At 33.6% G+C, this 24,242-nt stretch overlaps 1 protein-coding gene across 2 annotated transcripts in view; it reads left to right on the top strand.

Annotated features, from left to right (window-relative positions):
- Positions 1–1,895: 1,895 nt before the first annotated feature.
- LOC111057479 (5-hydroxytryptamine receptor 1-like) overlaps positions 1,896–24,242 on the top strand; it is a 268,647-nt gene continuing 246,300 nt past the window's right edge. For both annotated transcript variants that reach the window (XM_039419531.1, XM_039419532.1), the window contains exon 1: positions 1,896–2,232. The gene's annotated coding sequence lies outside the window, so the exon portion shown is untranslated. The remainder of the gene's footprint in view (positions 2,233–24,242) is intronic.

The raw sequence follows: 24,242 nt of genomic DNA, 5'->3' as shown, positions 1-24,242 counted from the left end.
AATACACTCGAATAGACCACTCTCTACAACAAATATTGCTGGGGTTCATTGAAAATGTTTGCCATGATGAATGTTGATAAAATGTCTGAATGTGAATGCAAATAATGGGTGCGTACACACTGCACAGCCCAACACCGCACAACACCGCACAACACAGCACTTTTCGTGCACAACGCACAGCACTTGTGCACCGCTTTTCCATTTGCGTTTCGGCCGGGTTTGCAGCGTCGATCTGTTCTGTCTGTTCAGACGACGAATTCTATTAATTTAGAACCGATTCAGCAGCAGTTGCTACCACAAACGGCCTTAGTTGCTGGTCTGCAGCGGTCGACGACCATTAGCAACTACTGACCCCTCACCCCACAACCCCCGTTGACCCCTAATGCATACAGCCGTTTTAATGGATCGCCTACCACTGGCTATGAGCACATCGACAGGATATTCATTAATACATCTCCTGGGACGGGCCATCGCAGTACCGGCTACACTTGTAATGGTATGGCGACATTTGTAACTGGATTTTCGATGAGATTCGGGCTGGAATAATTTGGTGGGCCTACTAGACATAGGTAGTAGCAACAGTCGAGCAACCGCAAAAACATTACACATTAATGTAAAGTTTCTCAATATCTGTATTATAATGTATTGTTTCTCAATCGTGTTGAGAAACATTAAGTTGTTATAGTAAGATGTACTATGATCATAGATGTACACTTGAATTAAAAAATATTATTGCCTTAGAAAGTGATACAAAAACAATACATAATATAGAATAATTCACTGACAAATTATGATTCAATATTCCTAACAGAAATTCAAATCACTTCGCTACAGTTCGGAACCATCTTAAATTTGTATGTCCCGTGATCAGAGGGAAATTTGAGGGATCTGGTGTGACTGTAAATTTATGAAGTGTGTTTTTCGCTTTGGAAACCCCATCTTTTGGCGTTTGTCTCTTGCTCCGGAAAAGCCTATAAAACCAAAGGAAAAGCCAAGGGTTATGTGGTGGGAATAGTTTTCAATTTTAAACCTTCACCAACGATGCTTTTATGAAAAAATAGACTATTACCACTGTATACGTCATAATTATCAGTGTTTATCAGTTTATCATTAACAGTGAGTATCAGTGGATATAATAGAGATCTATCTTATCTCATTAATATTATCCCCTGATAATCACTGTAGTTTATTTGATTGTGCAGCTCTTACTCCTATATTGAAAAATGTAAACTTGAAAGAAATTCAAACGCTCAGCGTCTATGAGAAAATAGACTATTACCACTGTATACATCATAATTATATAGATAATCATACAGTGATTATCACTGTAGATATAATTGAGATTATATATGATATATTTGATATTACATGAGCAGCAATTATGAAATGCTGCCAGTATAATTCTGAAACCATGATTGTATTAAACTGTTGTTCTATTGATCGGAGGCAGAATAAGGTCTATTTTAATTGATTACTTCATTTCTATCCAGTTATAGTATTAGATTCTATAGTTATCCTATTATTCAAAGGCATAATTAAGTTCATTTCCATTCATTCATTCATTAATTTTAATTTAAATATATTACCTATATTATTACCTAGAATTATTTGCAATAATTTCAGCAAGGAAGTTGCGAGACAACAATCGTTTGAAATTACTGTTATGGAGAAAAAATGCAACAGAGAGAGACAGGTGTACAGTATGAGTGTACAGTTCACCTTGCAATAGAGGAGAGCAGCACACAGAAGCTGTGAGGGATGAATTATGTTTGGGGGCCGCAGCTACGCCCATCCTGGGTCAGACGCGGCGTGTGACGTCACACAGCATGGTGAGGAAAACGCACACTAGGGGCGCGGAAGACGTCGCGCGGTGCGGTAGCGCTCAGTACGCCGAGAGCCGTCGACGATCGCTCATCTCGCAGTGACGCGTCACAAGTCCACACGCGCGTTTGTCGTGCAGCGCAAGTTTAGCCGCGTGCGGTTGCTCTTGAATAATCGCTGTTGAAACCTTCACACATCCACAACCACCTCTAGTTACAAAATGTGACCACAATACCTCCAAAAACTCCACCCGAAAGTTTCCAAAGTCGCCCCATCCCAACCTCCGAACTGACTCCCCACTTTCCACCTACAAAACTAAAAGTGATCAGTACCCACTCCACGGATTGGACTAAATCATCAACTTTTGACCTCAGCGCATCATCAGCGTAATCATCGTCAACATGAACTGAGGTCGGTTGCACGGCTGACGTTTACTCTTGTTTATCACATATGAATTGTTTTGTTGCCGAATGCTTTGTAGAGTGCTCTGTATTGATGTGAAATCGTTCCGGGTAAATGTTATGAGGTTGAAGCTCATGCGCTGTAAGTGCATACATGAAAATTGTATGGAGAGATTTTCCAAGTAAATTCTCCTGAAATTTTGTGTAGTAATTTTCCCCTATGAAGTGACTCGGTTAATGAAACGCTGCTCCGCACGGGAACAAATATGATGAATATATATGATTTAGTTTGGATATTTGGAACCAAAAAATAGTAGTCGAATTTTTATTATCAATTTAACATATTAAAGGGCGTGTATAAGGGATGTAGAAGAGTGTAACGAGGGAAGAGAAACTTGAATATCCCGAAGAGCAAATTTTTATTATTCTGTTAATTTCAAGTCCATATAGTAAGTAGTTCGTAATAAGAATTTGTTTTCGAAATTTCAATTTATTCACAACACACAAAAATACAATGAGTAAAAGCAATATACAACAAATCAATAACAATAGCAGTAACAATGATATTAACACATTAAAAGACAATATTGCTAAAATGATGTGTGCTGGAAGAAAGAGGGGGAAAATAACTTGCCAACTATGGTTTCTCATGAAATGAAACTGATAAGCCCATAGTCTGTTAATCTTGAACAAGGAGGCTTTCATAATATTTTTTCCGTTGTAATGTTCATAGTACGTGAGGTAGGCACAAATTCACATCATAATTTGACATTTCTATTTCACAATGGATTATTCATCATAATGAGGCTTAACAAAATCATAAACAATATTCATAATAAAGTGGAGAAGGCCCTCAATGGAATGAGCGAATCAATATTCTACCGTAATTCATTATAGTTGATTTCATTTATTCTGAACAATTGAAATTTAATATGCATAAAAAGCATAAACAATATTCATTATAAAGTGGAGAAGTCCCTCGATCGAATGAGGGAATCAATATTACATAGTAATCCATTGTAGTTTATTCAATTTATTCTGAACAATTGAAATTTAATATACATAAAAAGCATAAACAATATTCATAATAAAGTGGAGAAGGCCCTCAATAGAATGAGGGAATCAATATTCCACCGTAATTCATTATAGTTGATTCCATCTATTCCGAACAATTGAAATTCAATATGCTTCCTGAAATCTCATTAGCTTCATTATTATTAAATTAGACTGACAGATTGTAATCTCAATTTCGAATTTCTCTCTCCTTCTGAAGTTTCGTACATTGAATAAATAATTCATACTCCATTAAAATTGATACAAATTACATACATTCATTGAATAATGATGGTTCCACTGAAATTGAAGAAGTAAGGCCTGCAATCAATATTCATTGTAGTGTATATTGGATGATTGCTTTTCATCAAGATCACAAACAAAAAACTGTAACGATTTCCATCACTTTTTTCAATAATCTCATCTATCAGTGAATTTTCTCTCCTAAAGGAAATGAATAATAATTATCAATAATTTGGAATTTGGAATCTTTGGTCTCGGATATAAGAATGAGGTCATTAGCAACTCAAAATATGAATCGATGACAATGATTGAGTGCATAAAGCTTTATCATTTGCCAAAGAGATTGATTTTCAATAAATTTATCACATTTCAGACATTAGAATTACTATATATTTGAAAAACGTATTGAATATTAAACTTTGTTATTATATTTTGAGTATCTGATACTTCAACAATCAGCGAACAATGTAGAAATTCTATCCTATTGCAAAGTTGTTTCATAATATTCAAACACGGAAACTCATGTAGCGGACGTCTGGTCTGATGTATTCAGATTAACAAGCACTCTAGGATAGCAATGACCTGTTCACTTATCATCGGACGATAATATGAGAAACCTACTATTTATATAACATCTAATGAGGTTTGAGGTATAATGTAATATTCAAAATATCAACATGTATTATTATTGAATATCGGGGATCGAGCTTCGCTCTGATGTACAAAAGCATAAAAAATTATTACGAAAGAGAAAATTATGATAACATTCATACAGAGATGTTCTATCTAATAACAGTAAAGTGAGATTAATTCCTAGGGGAATGCAAAAATTTCCCTCAAAAGAGGCCCAGTTGCACAAAAACCAGTTAAATTTTAATCCTGACTAACTTCACGTGAACCAAATCAGAGAAGACCATTTCAAAAAGATGGATCTACTGGAATTAATCAGGAATGAAAATAACCCAGCTTTTTCGCAACCGGCACTAAGTACCTGATTGATTACAAAGGTTCAACAGCTGAGTCATAATTTTGACACAGTCCCACACACATGAACTCGCTCACTCACTTCATCAACAACAGACGACGGAATAATTATTATTATCAGCTGTTTTTTAAAGATGAATAATAATTATCCTTCTAATGTCCTTCAGCTAGTTTTCCCAGGGATGAGAGCTAGTGCAATCGAATCTTTATATTATAAACCTACTATGTTCTGAATTTCGTGAGAATCATTGGAGCCGTTTTTGAGATCCGGTGAAATACAAACATACAAACATATAAATATCTAATCATACAAACATCTAAACACATTTAAAGATGAATAATACAACATACAATGAATAATAGCAACAGATGTTGCTCGTTTAATAGTATAGGATATTCAATATTATGTCAATCCATTCCAATATATTGACATCAATATGTATGACTTTTAGAAACATCAATGTGAATTGCATCACTCTACATAAAACTTTATCTCAATTCAATACTTGAGATATTGATTCGCGATTTTAACATTTAATCTCCATAATTTTGCCAACCTGTAACAGTATTTTATTGGTGAACTGAATAATCTGTATGCAGTTTTCAATAATTAAATTTTTCTCCTCAAACGCATTGCTCCACTTTGTAATCGAGATCTCTTCGATTCAACCATTAAAAAATTACATCTTCTCAAAATCCACCATGAGATGTTGTCATCTGATCTATTGATTCGATTTTTCCATCTAATGAGAAATCTTGTTCTCAGTTTTATCCCCGTTGTTAAGAAAATGAATGGATAAGAGCAGAAGTTGCGAGACTTCTGACTTTTGGATGTCGTCCAAAGTATTGTTACAGTGTTTGAAAATACTTTCCTCATTAGGGAAAAGCATTGGGTGCGCCTGGGGCTCAAGATTTTTTCTAGAAAAAGAAGCATTCTTTCTCCTCGTAATAAATTGTTGTAAGTGTTCTTGCAATAATGTCCTTTTGTGATAAACAAAGTCCCATGTGCAAAACGAGCAGCTCCAATATTTCATCCCCTGAATTCTCCAGTTTGTAATTAGTGACGCTGAGATTAAAATTAAAAACTTATCTAGGTGTCGCTCTTCAATTAATTTTCGCATTGCTTAGTGATTTAAAAATTCTAAATACTGTATACAGGTAACATGTTTCTGATGAATATTATTCGAACAATTGAAGTGAAACTGTTGACCAACAAAATAGGTCTAAGGAATTATATTCTCAAATAAACAGTAAAACTTCCCTAAGATCCTGATTAACAATAATTTAAATATTTCGAACTGCAATCACTCTATGTATGCAATTCATATAAGTTGAAGCTACAAGTTATGAATTACGCATATGGAATACTTAATACTTATAACTATTATTGTGTGAATTGAATTATCATTTACATAACCTCTAGACTGTGTATTCCAAATTAAGGTTTAACGAACGAGAGAACGAGAACGAGAAACGAGAGAAATATTAATTGCCAATGAATAAAGTCAAGGTCGACTCTTGAGCCCTGCCCAATATTCAAATCAAATCAAATTTTTTTATTCACAATTTCAAAAAAAAAACAATTTAGGGTCCTGCCAAACCTGTAGGTTTTTCGGCGGGTGCCCAATCACAAAAACAATATTAAGAACATAATTAGGTAAGTTTACTAGGATTTTTTATGACATTCGAAGTTCGAAATAAAATAAAGAAAAAGACAATATGTAATGTAATAAAAACAAGAAAGCATAAACTAAAAAATAACTTTACAAAGTTTGTTGAATAAGAAAAATCAACTGAAAAGTATGAAAAAGAAGAAGAAAAATAGAAAGAAGGATTGTTTCACACTATCTTGATAAAACATTTCATCGCTGAGGCAGGCGGCAGTGTCAACAATGAGAAAAATAGAATTTCAGCCAGCCAGAACTTAGAAATAATATAAAAACTCGCTGGTAATTGTGTAGCCAAATAATAGTAACAATAATAATAATATATATTATAGATAATCTAAGTATATAATAAATTATAAGTTTAGTGTGTTTGCATTAATATTAAGATATGGTAAAATATATAGATGTTTTGTAGGTTGTTTGGATCAATATTAAAGACAGGGATTCTGGTTGTTATACAGTTTAATGTTCTCAGTTGGATTCGCTCTATTCTTTTTAAAAGATAATTTGCTGCACTTCCCCATGCTTCAATTCCATATCTAACAATAGGTTCCATCAGTGACTTATAAATTAGATACAAGCAGTCGGGAGTGATGTTTCTATGCAGATAATACATTTTTGCATTTAGCGCTTGAAGTCTTTTTGCAATGTGATCGATATGAGGATTCCATCTCAGGCTACAATCAGTTATAATACCAAGATAACGGGTGCTATTCACTAGATCTAGAGGCGGACATTTGCAAGTTAGAAAAGCATTTGAATAAAGGCAATGGCAGTCATGACTTGATACTGTTGGTATTTCATTGCATCTCAGATGGGGAGACTTAAAGTGCATTAATACAGTTTTTTTTCTATTAACAATTAGATATCTGTCGTGGGACCATCTTAGGATTCTGTTATAATCCAGTTGGATCAATTGCTGGGCTGTTTTCAAATCTCTATGTCCAACTATCAGAACAGTATCATCTGCATACATTAGTAGTTCTCCATGACTAATTACACTGGAAATTGAGTTTACATAGATGTTATATAAAATCGGGCCTAAAATACTTCCTTGTGGTACACCAAAATCATCATTTTTGTGTAATCCACTGTGATTGCCACCCAGGTTGACCATGAAATATCTATCAGTCAGATAGCTCTTGAATAACTTCAATACATTGCCAGTAATTCCCATATTTGATAATTCTCGCAGTAATATCTTGTGATCAAGGGTATCCAAAAGCTTTAGAATAATCGATAAATAGTGCAAGAACATGATATCTGTCGTTTAGCAGATTGTTTATTTTATTAGTAAAATTCACGAGAAGGGACTCAGTGCTTTTTCCTTTTTGAAACCCATATTGAGAGTTGGAAAGAATATTATTTTGAAGAAGGTATTTATTTAAGTGTGTGAATAAATATTTTTCAAAAATTTTCTCGGGTACTGACAATTTAGATATAGGTCTGAAATTGTTAAAGTTATCACGAGCACCAGATTTATAAATTGGTTTAACTATAGAAATCTTCATTGAGTCAGGAAAAATTCCTTTTGAGATAGATAAGTTGATCAAGTGACATAGAGGGATATAGAGATAGTCGTCAAGGATATGAAAATCCAAAACTCCTACACCATCAAAACCAGGTGATTTATTTTTATCCATATTATTTACTATTTGTTTAATGTCTTGAACAGTAGCTTTTCTGAGATAGAAATTTACATTAGGTGGGACCGCGACAGAGTCATCGAGAATCAGTGGACATGAATGAGAAGTATTCCTGATATTTTTTATAAAGGAGTCGGCGAAAACAGAACAAATTTGGTCGGGAGTTGAGAATTTATTAGAAAAACTGTTTAGGACTCTTCCCAGAATTCCATTTATACACTTCCATTTCTTTCTAATATCGTTTTTAGAGTCATTAAAATTTTTAATTATATAATTTCTCTTAGCATGTGTTATTTCTTTATTTAGTTTGTTTCTAAAAGATTGATATTCATTTTTGTATTCTGAATTCGAAGGATTACTTTTGGTGCGTCTGAATAAGACATCTCGCATTTTAAGTTTATTATAAAGTTCTTCAGTCATCCAGTTATTCTTGAAATTATTGGATTTCTTGTTTTTGATACGAATTATTTTCTTAGATTGGTTCAATGCTCTGTCGAAATTCAATTTTATCTTATCGTATACTAAGTTGGGTGAGAAAAATAAGAGACACTATTCCATTCGCTCTGTTTTAAAATGGATGAACGTTTTTTCCTGTCAATGATTGTCTTAAATTCTTCTTTATCTTGATTGGATTTTATTTGGGGGTTGTATCGAATTTTGCAACCTACAATATAGTGATCAGAGATCTTTACATTTATTACTCCGGTATTTGAACTAAAATTACTGCTAAGTAGACGTAAAAATAAATGATCAATACAAGTTTGAGTTAGCAAGTTTTGTCTGAGCTCTTCTCTCGTGACTATAGATATACCTTTTTTACAACCATAAGATAATAACATCGATTCATATAATTGTACAAATTGATCATTTTGTTTGAAAAGATCTAGGTTTGTATCACCTAAAATGATAAGATTCGCTTTATTATCAACTTCAAGTATTAGTTTCTCGAGATCAGAGATGAAATTATCTTTTTGAAAACTGTGTGGCCTATACAAACTGATTATATTGAAAGATACGTTTTTAAATTTAATGTCTAACATAATATATTCTAAATTTATTACATTGAAGTTGACAGTGATTTCCTTGAAATTTATTTTATTCTTTATGAAAGCTGCAAGGCCATGATATAATCTATTAGGGGCGCATTTGTATAAAGATCTATACCCATTAATTTGAAAAAGACTACTTAAATTAGAATCAATGTTGATTTCTGACAAAAAAATAATATCGATATTAGCATTACAGACAGCTAAAGTGAGTTCGTTGAAATTCTGTCTCAGTGACCTAATATGGTTTGAAGCAGTTTTGGGCGAATGCCTGTTGTTTTTACCTGCATTGTATCTATTGTCTATGAATAAATAAATAAATATATTATTTGTACCATCATAAAATCTTCGATGATATTCTTATTTTGATAAATAAGTGAAACAATTGGTCGGCTACCTTTAAATGTCCACTATATCTGAAGATTTTGACATTATCAGTTGAATTGCAATATTCAAAAACTTCTAGGTTTGAAATTCTTCCAAATGTATTTTTTCATCATTTGGATATCATTCACATGCTCTTTCCTCTTGTTCAAATTTGAATGAAGATTTCAGATAGTAGGAGGTTATATTCCTCATATTTCTAACAATAACAGTGTTTCAAACCTCAATACATGAGATTTATTATGAGAATAAACTACGAGTAGATTCCAATATTCTCCCTGTAGTTGAATATATTGAAGAGAAAAGATAGTATAGCACAGGTCATGATGACTCTCAAAATAATTTCATTATAAAATAAAAAGTTGAGTGGAAATTGACCTTTCCTCTATGATATTATTCAGAATTGATAGTATAAAATAAAACCAAATCTGAATAATATATCAATCCTGAATAACATCATAGAGGAAAGTTCAATTTCCAGTTAACTTTTTATTTTATAATAAAATTATTTTGAGAGTCATCATGACCTGTGCTATACTATCTTTTCTCTGAAAATAATCTCAATGGAAAATTAAAGATATTCTTCTATTCTCCAAGGAATCACAAAATTGAATTCGATATCCGATCTCTCAAGAATGATTGATCTCCAAGTATGGTAAGGTTACAATATTATTGATTTCATCAATAGCAAGTTTATTATGAACTTACCTTCAAAGAGTTTCAAAATTGTAATAAATCATTATTATGAGTCTCTCCTCAAATACTATTTCGGGAAGTATTCATTTATAATATTATAACTCTTCTGTAGCCTTAAGTGGGATGATGTTATCAATCATCAAAAAATCATCACATCCGATCAAATTGAAAAGTTTCGGACGAAATTTTCGTCCATCAATTTTCGCCAGTTCATCTTTTTAGTGAAATTGGTTCGCAACATTCTCTGCAAGCCGATCACTCTTCAGCCGACTTCTTCCTCTCGGGAATAATAATTTCATCACTATCATAGCTGACAGATTACAGTGAAGCTCCTAGGAGATTTCTGTCAGCAAGAAACCGAGTTTTATTCTGAGTCTCACTCCTACCTGTTGAATCTTAGCTGCACCAATATTAAGGTTCCTGTCAGGCATAAATAAGCGGACCCTATATTCTTCTCAAACTTCCGAATCTAATATTTTCTACTAACTACTCTTATAACTAAAACTGATTTCCTTGAGAAATATTGCTGAAGATATGACATGATTTTTCATGGAGTAAGATTCGATAATGAAGTGATCTAATAACCTATCAAAGCGGGAAAAATCTCTACTGCACGTGCCTGGATTCTAGAACGTTCATCTCTGAAACTCGATTTCCTCCAAGAAGGAATTTTCCGTCGGATATTCTTTAGAATAGATGAGAAAAATGTAATTTGTTGAAGAATTATTCAATTTTTCTGAATAAATGAAAGATCTTCTCACTCTTTTATCAATCAATAAATCAATACTACATGAAGTATTCTGTAGAATGAATAATGAGGAAAGATGTAATTTGTTGAGGAATTATTCAATTTTTCTGAATAAATAAAAGATCTTCTCACTCTCTTATCAATCAATAAATCAATACTACATGGAGTATTCTGTAGAATAAATAATGAGGAAAGATGTAATTTGTTGAAGAATTATTCTATTTTTCTGAATAAATGGAAGATCTCCTCACTCTCTTATCAATCAATAAATCAATACTACATCAAGTATTCTGTAGAATAAATAATGAGGAAAGATGAAATTTGTTGAAGAATTAATAATTATTTTTGGGTAAATGCAAGATCTTATTCTCTGATCAATCAATAAGAATAAGCTCTCTCGCAAGATGAGTGAACGGCAGAATCAGATGAATGCAATTTATGCAATTTTTCTAGTGAATCACTATCATTAGGTGAGGAATGAAAGATTAGCTCGTTATGAATCGACAGTCATGAACACATTCAGAGTTCAGTAATTTGACTTCCAAAAGTCACAGCCAATTTCAGGCGAAAATAACTTCAGTTATTGCTGTGTTGAAAAACAAGGAGAATTGGTGTGACTTGGCTCGCACAAAGGCGAAATACTCATTTCCGCTTGTGAAGATCTCGAGCAAGGCTTTGTTGACTCGACTACGAATGAAGGCCAAACTTCAATGAACGACAATCTAGATCGCAATCACGTGATTTCCCATAGATCACCTATTTCTGATGCCTCAATTATCTCATCTTTGCATTACGTTCATCGCCTCTCTACTACTTTACGTTCTACTTGATGAGATTACCTTCACTATGAAATTGAAGAACACTGAATAATAGAACTATTCGACCTGACCAAATTTGATCACTTAATTAGTTCCGAACCTCCTTCCAATCAGGATGAACTTGGAATGAGAAGAAAATGGAAAGCTTAAGAAGAACTCACTCAGTGATGTATCACTGTACTCCAAGCAATTAGACACATTATTATTTATTGGAGTAGAATACGAGTTTTTCCATCCTATTGGGAAGAGATCATGATTATAAAGAACACTGCAAGAGCAAAACGGTACAAAAATGAAACTGGAGCATTTGACATGTTCAATTAAATTTTCGAGCTCAAAATTTAAGTGTTTTTATAGAATTATTTCGTGAATTTGAAGTTTGTTTTCAAGCTTTTACGGAAGTATCATTATTAATCCATCTAAATAGTTTGGAATTGTTTGTTTTATTCTGACTTGTATATGCAGATTGATCATTTAGTGTATAAATTGAAATGGACATAACCTACATAATATTTGGACGATTTAAGACAAAATTAGGAAATTGAAGAAGTTTTGAGCAATAGCCTGTTTTTTCTTTTCCGACTACCGTATTGTTTACTCTATTCAATAAATTAAGAGAGAAAAAAAATGAATAGATTTAGAATTATTCCATATTCTAAGGACCAGTTGTATCCCAGGAAAATATAATTATAACAGTACAATTGATATTCATACTTTATTATGGAACAGTTTCATTTTCTGTGGCTGCACAAAATCTCAAAAATATTCAACCACCGTGAAATATTATCCTCTAACAGGACCAATTCAACGTAAACCAAAAAATAATTAGTCAATGCTATGACGTCATTCCACGGTGGTTGAACTGAATTCAATCATTGTACAATTCACAAGAATATATATTATAAGTTTCATAATGCAAGTAAGCTGATTAAGTGTTCCACTGGGCCTTTCAAACAAGATAAATATATTAATCCTTGGAGGATATTTTTGTATGATTCCATCAATTTAATTGGCAAGAACCGAATGGTATTGTAGAGGCCTATTGGACATGTTTATCCACCAGAAACACAACATCATATCGGAGCATTCAATTTGTTCTCCACATCTACACAATTATGTTAGCGAGCTCTATTCTCTCCATTGATGCCGTGTAGTGAATGAATGCGATGGAGAGTTATTGTAAGGGCTGAATAGAAGGAGCAGAAGTGAGAGAGTGGATAAGGGCTTGTGGGCGGCTCTCAACCCTTAACATGACACTGAACTGGAGACTGGCGCTTCAAATTTGCTGAGTACTCTACATATATCTGACGTGTGATGCTTGTTTGTGACGGCCAAAGAAAATATTGTCAGATACTCAGCTGCGTTCCAATACGAAGCTTGTGAGAAAAGTATCTTGGGAGTCGTAGAGGAAAGGAGAAAAATGTTCAGAAATGAAACGTTCAGAGATGAAATGTTCAGAAATCATAGCTTATTGTTATATTTTTAGTATACAATAGTTGTTAGTATACTAGTAGTTCTGTGAACAGTAGACCTCACGCAGTATTATCATCCACAAGTACCTGATTGAAACTGTAGACCTTATGGAAATACAGCAAATTCTCCACACATCTGTGTAATCACTTGTCAGCTGATTTATAATCAATAATTCTATAGTCTGATTTTTACTCTAATATTGGCGTATGAAGGAGGCTTCTTTCTCCTTTTATATTATCCTTGAAATGCAAAACTTCCAAAAACCTTGTATATACGTCGACGCGCAATTAAAAAAAGGAACATACATGTCAAATTTCATGAAAATCTATTACCGCGTTCCGCCGTAAATGCGCAACATATAAACATTTAAACATTTAAACATTAAGAGAAATGCCAAACCGTCTACTTGAATCTTAGACCTCACTTCGCTCGGTAAATAAATAGTCTACAATATTCAACGTATTGAGTAAACTTTAATGATGATTGAAAAGGAATACAAAACATGAATATTATTGTGGATACTCTTATTGGGCTTTCAGACTGCAATATCAAGGTCCCAGAATCTACCATTCAAACTTCTATCCAATCTATTCTATCAATTCACTCAAATCGAAAATTGTCAGATATCTGATTTTGTATGACTATTAATTTGATACATGGAATAATTGAAAATAATATTCTCTTTTCATGGTTTGATCATTTTCTCACAATCACGTTCTGCGAAATCTGAAAGGCTTTTTGAGAAATTCATTAACCATCTGCCCTAAATTTGAGTGAGTACAGATACTTAGTTGATATATTTTTCACCTTGCTAAATTCATATTCACTTATTGGTTCAGTTATACAGAGTTCAATACAATTTGACAGGCTTTGCAGAGAAATTTGAAAAGTTTATCATCCATTTCATCTGTAGGACAGTCTACAGATTCTAGGTTAATGTAGTTCTCAGCTTCAAACAAAGTATATTTCAAAGTGGCAGGACTCATTGAACGGTTTGAAAATTTTTCCCATTCGAAGTTATAGGAATAAATTATGAGTATCAAGTAAAGATATAAGTTAGGAGTCCAACAATATTTCAAACTCTTGAGAAAATCTGATAAGTTTACAAAACGGCAGGAGCTGTCTGACAATAATGAATGAACAGAACTTGGCAATTGGAAACTTTGAAAATTTCGCATGCATAAATCAGAACGAGACAAATAAGTTAATCAGTGATAAAATGACTTTGAGAGAAGTTCTATTCAGCTATTCTCACAACGAATTGTGGATCCTTGCTATTCAAAGACACTCAAATTTGCATAACATTAGCTCTTTTCAGTTTTTTAAAAATCCTAAACTTTTCAAAGTCTTGTCATCCATAGCTGATATTATTCCACTTGATAGCATATGGCTGTGAGTTTTAAACTTCCTTTCGTATTTTTCGCTCAATCTTTAGATGTAGACTTTCAAAATTTTCATAATATTGTAATGTTGAGCAGATTAGAAACTTTTTTGGAAATTAGCTTATGAAACGTGTATCACTAATAATTCAAGAATAGAGTAATTCATTAATTTAATTAAATCAAATAAATTAATTTAATTTAGTAATTTATGATATAGTTCAATATATGGGAATGATGGGACAGAGCTTCGTGGACTATAATGACATTGAGCACACTCTTCTTATTTCATTAAAATTCTCCAATCTTCGAGACTCCCAACTGCTTTCTCTGATTATTTAGGAGCTCCTGCTTTGTTTTGGCTCGAGTAGTAGGCTATTTGAATGCAACACTCAGACAATAGCAGATGGTGTAGCCATGTTAAACCTCTAAAATAATTTCGTTTTTTCATACGGTGTTGCCATGTACGGTTCAAACTCGTTAGGCTTTTGTTTGCTCTATAATGAAGCTCATATTTTTACACTTGTATCGGTGTATTGTGCACTGTTTGTTGATGAACAATATAGAGCTGTTCACAATTTGTGCTTCAATAACATGCTTGTGCTCGGAGAGCTGCGAGCTGTGTTTTTGGCATCAATGCTTCTGCTGTAGTCGTTAGCTGGTAATTGACAGCTCTTTGAAGATGAGGCATCATACAATTCGGGTATTTTTGTGATTAAATGATTGACATCATTGTAACTAAAGTCTTTGAACTGAATCAAACAGCCAGAAAACTTATGATAGTGAATTATAGAGTACAATATAATTTATTATTGTTTTCTAATAGACTCTCAAACTTTCAGAAACAATATTCATTCGGCAAGTAGATCCTACACACAAGATAGAGGTTTAGCGATCAAATTCCATCATTGATTGGAATAATTGAATAGTTGAGTAGATGTTGATAATGTAATATTGCACACATTCAAATACTAATGAATATTCTCCCTGTTGTCAATATTCGTAGTAGAGCCGGGTTCACACCAGAATCCAGAATTGTCCACTGAGTTCTCAACAAATTCAAGTCAAGTCTTTCAAGTCTATAAATTACTATACTTTTACATACCATTATCTTCTAAGCACCTTCAGTTTGAACGTAGTAGCCCCGTTAACGTTGGTCAACTAACCTGCATCAGCATCAAATTTCACAGAGCTGCGTCGACCAATGAGAGACGAGTGGGAGGACAATCCCATTTAAAACGCAATCTTATTGGCTGATGATGTCATAGAGCCTCCATTTTGTTCTTGGGGTGGTTTCAAGCAGAATCGGTTTGGTTTCACAAGTAAATCAAAGGCTAGTGATTCGCGATTCCAATGTATCGGGTTTTGAAAACTATTCCCCTAAACAGATGTCTCCGGGGAAGTTCATAGTTAATAGTCTTATTTAATTCTTAGTCAATTTATTTGTTTTTACGAGTAAAATAGATGAAGAATATTATTGAGATTGGGTAATGTACTATGATCGATTTTCTCCAATTTGGAGGAGAAGATGGTTTCGTACAATGATATAGAGGGTTGTGCATATATACATGATTGTATGTAAATACAAGATAAATTCCAGGGACTCATTTAAGAATCATTCTCTGAAATTTTGGAGATTTTAAATGAGATTTTTGTACCTGAGTGATGTGAAGCTGCAGTGATATTGCAATGATAGCGACCTGTCACTACGATTATCCGTCAGTCGGAATACGGAATTACCTTCCATCAGCTGTAGGCAAACGAAGAGAGTGATCTTTTCTCTACTTTGTCACGTTCGACATTTGAATGCTTGATAAATGTGTGTCTGCTTCGAAAGCCCGCGTTATCCCAGCACAAATGAGCTGCATGTCATCCTGATTTATGCCAAACTGTAGATGCACGTCTCATGTCGATTTTTCCTCCAACACTTTTTATTTTCCTCTCTATAACGGCTGGAGTCTTCCTCACACATCATCATAATCATTCACACTGTTTCATTTTGGGGAAAATCGTGTTATAATGCCATAGGGGCACGGAATTTGAATATAAATAAAAAAAATGTTTATTCTCAGTCAAAGAAAATACATAACATAAAACATCTTCATACAAATAAAAACAAGTTTTCAACTGAAAAATAATACACATATGCAAAGCTCAAGGAGCTTGTCCGCATATGGGAGCACAGTACTAATGATATTACACTGATTATATTTAAATTAAAATAAGAAGTAATAGATTCAAATATTACACAGTCATATCCACTGAAATATTCCATTCATAAGCTTTATGCACGTTCGAACTATTTTCACTTGCAATATCTTAAACTCCATATGCTATTAATATTGTTCATGAGAACACAACTATTGTCGAACTATTTTCACTTGCAATATCTTGAACTCCATATGCTATTAATATTGTTCATGAGAACACAACTATTGAAAAAAATTGAATCACTTGTCGGACTGATAAATTGAATACAGTATCATTTAGTATCCGATTTGTGAAACCACATCGATTAATTGAAATATCTTGAGATCAAAGATATTCATCTATTTGGGAGAAAATTTAAACCCTTACTGCAATTGATTTCCTCTGTTAAGATCAAAACTCTTCCTTCTCTCATCCCATGAATTTTATAAGTTGTCATCACTTGGGCAATCGCTCATTGTTGAACTCTTTCATTCATATTCCAATGCTCAGCCTAAACTTCAGCCTTTGGAATAATTTGTGTTATGTTGCTCCTAAGAATTGCTTGAGATCGATGTGAACTCGGGAGCTCCATTTGAAAAAAAAAGTGTTATTGATTGAATGTTCAGACGAATAAGGCCCATAAGCATTATCCACGTTCATCCGCGGAGTAAAGAAACAATTATTGTTGTTTTCATGTTATATGATCTAAGGCTGATCTAGTTTTACGTGATTACTAAGATACAGGTAGAAATTCACCATGATGAATCATGATACAAATCATAGTTGACTCAAACCAACAGCTAATCAATCTCTGTTTTGATTTAGGTGGTCCATAATAATATTGATTTATCATAATGAATGTGGGACTGATTTGTCCAAATAAGCGATAGGTATTATCATTTTATACCTTTATGACATCAAAAGTGATTGATTGATTATGTACTTTATTTATGTAGATCACAATATATTTATACTGGCTTTTACACTTATATACAATAGCCTACAATACAGCAAAATTATAGATAGGATAGTACTAGACGTCGAAGCGTCGAAAAATAGTTCCAATTTATTTAATAGTTCCAATACTTTAACACTCAAAGGTGTTTTGGAACACACCTCTTCCAAAAGTTCAAAGTAATCCTCGAATCTGAGATCGTAAAAATAATGAGTCTTCACAGATTGATGCATGGTGGTTTCCTAACAGCAAGAGTAGATGTAAGAAATTCCATCGCTCGAGCATACAAACCCTTGTAAGTCAGTGGGGCGGTTTGTGATATTGACAAAGCACAGCGTTGTCCAATATTTCGCAGGATATTGCTTCTCTTGTGTTGTGCGGAGTTATGAAGGCTGAACTCACTGGAAACATTCTTTCTTTATGACTAGCAGCTTTTGTCAGCTCAAATCGAAAATTTCCCCCATTTCACAAGTAATTTCTGGAACTCTTCCACTCGATTGATGTGTAAAAACTATTATGTTGAGTTCAGATTAATTCCTCGTAGGCTTTGTAGTTTTCAGAATTTCACAAGTAATTTCTTCTGGAACTCATTCAATCTATCGATGTATGAAAACTATAAAGGTAAACTAAGATTCATTCCAATTCCAGTTCCTCTTTGAAGCTTTGTAGTTTCTTAGTTTTTTCTTGTGAATTCAGGAACTCTTCCAATTTACCGATGTGTAATAACGACTATGTTGAATTGGAGTTCATTCTAATTATTGTAGTTTTGGAATTTTTTAGAATCTTCCTTTGAGACGATGATAAAATAATGAATCATTCAACCGTATATTGTTCTAAAATTTATTGAATTAGAATCATTCCTCTAATCTTTCTTATCTAACCTAATCCTCTAATCTAACCTAATCATTCCTCTATCATTTCATCGTTGTGATAAAAGATGGAAGCATTCATTCAATTATCGTAATGAGGAAATTAATGTGTTTTTGATAGAGTGGAATTTTATTCATTAAACAAGGCTATTGAACATTCATTGAAGTATTGATCTCCCACATTTCAGAGGTACATAACAATTCGACTTAATGTCAAAATAATTTGTGAATATGAACCTTATTAGTGACACGAACTGTGTTTCTCAGTCAAATCCTATCAACATCGATGCGGGCTAAGAGCACATGAATGGGAGACCAGAATGACATTGTTTGTTCGTGACTTCTCTCATCTTCTTGGAACAATAATTTGCCATTCTCCACTCCTATAAACTGCTGAGTGGCAATGTTCTCAAACATGATCGAGATGAAAATTTAATTTCCCTTTACTTGTTCAGAATCGGTCTTTAAAAGCATCAAAGTTCTGATCTGAAAGCATCCAAGCTATCTTTCTTCTTTATCGATTCATATAAGAAATAAGTACATCATAAAAATGATAGGAAGAGAAAAAATATCTGATAAGCTTCTTACACTAATGTGATTTTCATGAGAATTTTCAAATTATTTCCTCTCTATCCTACCATATAAGATATATGAATATAACAAGCTTTTTTTTAAATCCCTTGACATTAGTTCAAGTAGCTTGTGATTAATTTACTTGTTGTAAATCAATAAGTTTTATCAAACGAAAATTCCGATTAAATGCTGTAAATCACCCCGAAGATTTTTGCTACTGCAAATATTGACAACAGGGTTAACAGCTAGACGGAAATTTGATGAGCGCTACGATATAGAAATTATTTGTCAGCCCAGGAAATGTAGTAATACATCTAGCTTTAAACCTGTTGTCAATATTTGAAGTAGCAGAAGTCTTCGGGGTGATTTACAACATTTAATTAGGATTTGCTTTTAATAAATATTATTATTCATTGATTTGCATTTGAGCAAAATAAATGCTATTTCTAATTCATTTTCATCTGTTGTAAATCATTTGTTGTGATAACTTGTAACTTATACAAGCTATTTACACTAAGTTACTGTAGAGGTATTTGAGAAGAGCTTGTTATTGTGAACCACAAGTTATTGTAGAGCTATTCCAAACCACAAGACCAATTTCCACTGTCCACTGACGAATAAAGTGGGAGGTATCCACTGAGACGGAATATTTCAGCCCAAATTCTACGTGAAACAATATTTTCCGATCGGATGAATGAATTAGGGTTGAAGTTCATTAGAGGTAACCGAGTTAGCGAAGTAGCAGTTTATTTTGCGTGTTGAACACAAGTAGTGACTACTGTGAACTAAGCTCGACGAAATTGGAAAAGCAGCAGCGTTGTTGGCAGTTTCAGTTGTTCGACTGATGCAGACAAGTTTCGTACTTTGGTTGAGTCGAGTTGGAGGCACGATTCCACGATTCGCCGGCAAATTTCTGAGACTGTTGTTGTGGCGAACAATTAAGCTGATGCTAGCGAACATAACAACACCATTCCCCAAAATTCCGTGCCACACGCTTTGGCTGCAAATGTAGCTGAACGTGCAAATCAAACTTGAAATAGCAAAGCATTCCACTATGGTATTTCTGTTCGCATATCAACCAACATCTTCCCAATCATGTGAAATACATGCTTTGTGCTGTGCATTCATTAACGAGTGATCAGAACAAGTGAACATACAATAATAATATTAATCATCAAACGAAGATTCAAACAATAATATTCTATCAACTTCCCTTCTGCAGCTGCGAATATTGGCGTTAGGGGATATAATGAACCAAATCCCTAGAATTTTCCCAATATCCAGTATCAAATTTCTTCCCAGCTATTCCCTGTACTGTGAACATTTGCGGAAGTCTTTAGGGTAGCATATTATAGCGAATTATTTTTTTATTCATCCATTTATACTGTGATGAATCTTTCAAATAGACCTCATGAAAAGAGAGAAAAATTGTGATTACCTTTTAAAATGAAAGAATTTGCTAAAGGAATAGTTAGCGACCGAGCGATAAAGCTTACTTATCAATAACTGTATATTAGATAAGAGTACCGTTCTGTACTGAATATTTTCTAGGAAAATTATTCAATAAATTGTAATTATTTTGCAAATAAAGCACAAATTGTTTATGAATCACTCACTGATTTTGAGGTTACACTTTGTTTACTATCGATCAGATGTTTTTAAAACAGTTCGAACACAGCTGACTAATTCAAAGTATTGTCAAATGTCATGCTGGCTTCACGTAAGATATAATACCATCTCTAAAAATTATAAAACTATCAATAAAGGACCAAGAATTTCAAATAAAAAAATAAAATGTATGTATTATAGTTGAAATTATTTATTATTTAAGAAATTATATTATATGTCAGGTCTTATTGTAACTAAATAGGTCATAGCATGAAATTATATTATTGATAAAACGGCAGAAATTAATTATAACAGTCTCAAACCTAATAAAAATTGTACAAGAATATTAATTTATTAATGATTTAATTCAACTGAACCACATGGTAATTAAATATCTTTGGCAAGCCTAAGCCAATCATAGTGCATAGAAATAGCACCAAGAAGGTGATCATTTGAAAGCAACACATGTTAATCTATTATCAGACAACAACCCTGCCTTATCATTTACGCTAGCACATGTACATTGTATGAGAGGAACTATGTCCAGAAGATTAAGCAGTTTTAAGAATTACATAAATTAAATTATTATTGTAATTAAAGGAATTGTATTCTACTGCTTGCCACTGACGTCATGTTTACGTCACAAGCGTTCTACCAATGGCAAATTTTTATGCAAATTATTACATCGAGATTCTGAGAAGCAAGGTCTAGCCAAGAAGCTTAGAGAAAAGACAGCACTTCCCTTTTGAAATCCTCACCGTGCAGATCTCTTTTATAGTTACCAAGACCTATTTGTGAAAATTTCTTGTTCGATTTTAAATGTTCTATTTGTGAGCCGATATTTTAGGCCAATCTATTTGTTATTTGTAAATTTCTGTTTTCATCAATCGATAAATTTAAAAGCTTAAAGTAAATTATCCCTTAATTAATTTGGTGAAGGAAATATTAAATTAAAATTCCCCACGTGCTGAAACCGAAGCCTGGATTGCTGCCGATCAAACGATTTTTGATCTAAAGAAGAAAACCACGACCGCCAAGGAAATTCACGTGAGTTATAAGTTTTAAAAGGGGCCCCAATCTACGCTTCGAAAAATATTTCAGTGCAGAAACATAAATTTTTTCTTCGTTAAATTATTGGCCATGCCGACAAGCGCTTTAGCATTTAAGAGCCTAGAATTTATTCATATTTAATTTATAAGAATTTGTAGTTGATTAACTATCCTCCGCTGCCTGAACCACGACCCCGAGCATTTTTAAAAATATTTTATAATTCATTTTTTCACTATTTTTTCAAAACTGTTCAATTTTATCAATTGTAAAATTCTGTCGAATCACGCATGGTATCATGCAAGCACAAGAAAATTTTTAACTATTCTGTTAATGCTAAATTATTATCAACCTGTAAATCAAATTCTGAACCTGCACTGTATGATTACATATTTTACTGTAATATATTTCAGTTTTGTTAATTCGCTTTCTGAGTTCGATTATTTCTTGAGCCTGTCAATTATTGTGTCTGATACGTTCTATATCATCAAGAACCGATCGAATACGATCATTGGAATAATTGAATTGAGCTGGATATTGGAACAGGTCTAAGTGGATGTAGCGAGTGGGGTCAGATCGAGATATTTATTCTTTGTCCTTACCTGCTCATATATCAGCTTTTATCTGTTACCTACCTCGACTTTGGAGCGAACACATCAATTGTACAGCAGTGGCAGCCATAGATCATATAAATTCCTACAATAGAGCTTAAAACCCGACAAGACTCTGTTCTCGAAATATATTCTGAACGATATTTGGTCCAAATACCGTATTTTAATCCTTCAGAACTTATTAGAGACGCAGTCCCGTAAATTATCTACATCGGGATTTTTGCTCGACCTGTATGATTTTGTATGCTCATTCTTCACAGGTAATAATTTTAAGGTATCCGTCTTCAGTGTTTAGCGATCGCTACACTGCTTATAAAAATTTCATCACTATACAATTTGTCATTAGAAGAATCAAGGGTGAGCGAGCGTTTAGGCCTCCCGCGATTCCGACAATTGTATTGAATCCTGTAGTGAATCAATCAGTCTGGTGTGCATTCCGCGTCCACGCACGCAATTACAAAATTTATAGCCGCTACACCATTGACTCAGTACAAGATTCACTCTACATGTGTGAAGCCGTTAAAAAACGCACCACATGATTTGCCGGCCCAACGTGAGGCATTTAGATTCAGCACTACATGATTTGGCAAATCTCTCTACATATGTGAGGCGTGTAAAATACGCACCACATGATTTGGCGCCCAACAGTGATAGGCATTGAAGAGGTGGATAATCGACTACGAGGATTATTTAGTTGCTCAGTATACTATAGCGCTGACAACGAGAAAATTTTTGAAAAATTCATGGTTGTGAATTTTTTTGAATTTAATATTGACTGTTCACTGTTATATAAAATAACAAGAAGTACCATACCCAATTTTTGAACGGAAAAGAAATTTATCGATTGATGAATTTTTAGAGAAAAAATCGAACTCAGAATTTTATTATCGTGTTATTCGAAAATTGGTCATACTATAAGTCATAGGTTTAAGAAATACCATAGGAAAGGTCATATTATTTGAAGAATATTAGGTCTATATTGAAACAATTTATAAAAATTTACAGAAAAGAGGATTGAAATTATTTACATTTTTTAAATTTTTAAAGCATAAAGAGGGAAGTAAAATTAAATCACGGATATATTGCGGTATAATTCAAACAGAACACTGCTGCTTTTATATAAAATTTTGCAAAGAATACTAGCCCTATATATAGAATTGCGGCAAGAAATTATAAAAGTAAAATATTTATAATAATAGTAATAATAAATTATAAGAGGCGTACCTGTATTACCGCATAAGTGTTCACTGTGTATCCTGTATGTTCGTGTCATTTTTATGTTAACGATATTGCTAACTTGACTCATTTTATCACTGAACACATTGCTAAACCACTTTTTCTGTATTTCACTCACTACGGCGCTATAACAATTTCTATTGGATTCCTTACCAATTATTTTGTATATCACAACACTTTCACGTTTTTTATTCACTGCACACTTTCGTTGCGCTATTTTTCCGCAAACTATGGCAGGAAACGACCAGGTCAATCTAAGTCTGTCGGACACCGAGGACCCCTCACCCGATTGTTCGCCGCCATCCGCATCCGCCACCGCATCCGCCGATTTCCATCCAAATGTACTGGATGACTTATCTTCGACGCAGGTGGAGGAGAGCTGCATTCTAGTGGAGGATCCATCGGCAGCCCAAGAGCCAGAGGACGAAACATCGGGAGAGCATACGGACGATGACGCCCCAGAAACAGGAACCCCCATTTCTCGCACTGTTGCTCGGATGAGGAACCAGCAGATGACCGTTAGATATACGCCCGCTCCCGCACTGGATATGGACGCCTTCCTGGAAGCAATAACCAGTAAGATAGAGAAAGGAAACAAACAAACAAATGAAGCAATAAAACAAAGTTCTTCAGCAACAAAGGAAGAGTTAAAGAAGGAAATCCAAGATCTAAAGAAAGAAAATAAACAAACAAACGAAGCCATAAACAATCTGAATAAGGAAATCCAAGAAATAAAGAAGGACAACAAGCAAACAAAGGAAGAATTAAAAAAGGAAGTTCAAGAAGTAAAGAAA

Source organism: Nilaparvata lugens, chromosome 1 (genome assembly GCF_014356525.2).
Source record: "Nilaparvata lugens isolate BPH chromosome 1, ASM1435652v1, whole genome shotgun sequence".
Taxonomy (NCBI): Eukaryota; Metazoa; Arthropoda; class Insecta; order Hemiptera; family Delphacidae; genus Nilaparvata; species Nilaparvata lugens.
The sequence above is the reverse complement of the archived record's forward strand: the minus strand, read 5'-3'. Positions and strand labels throughout refer to the sequence as shown.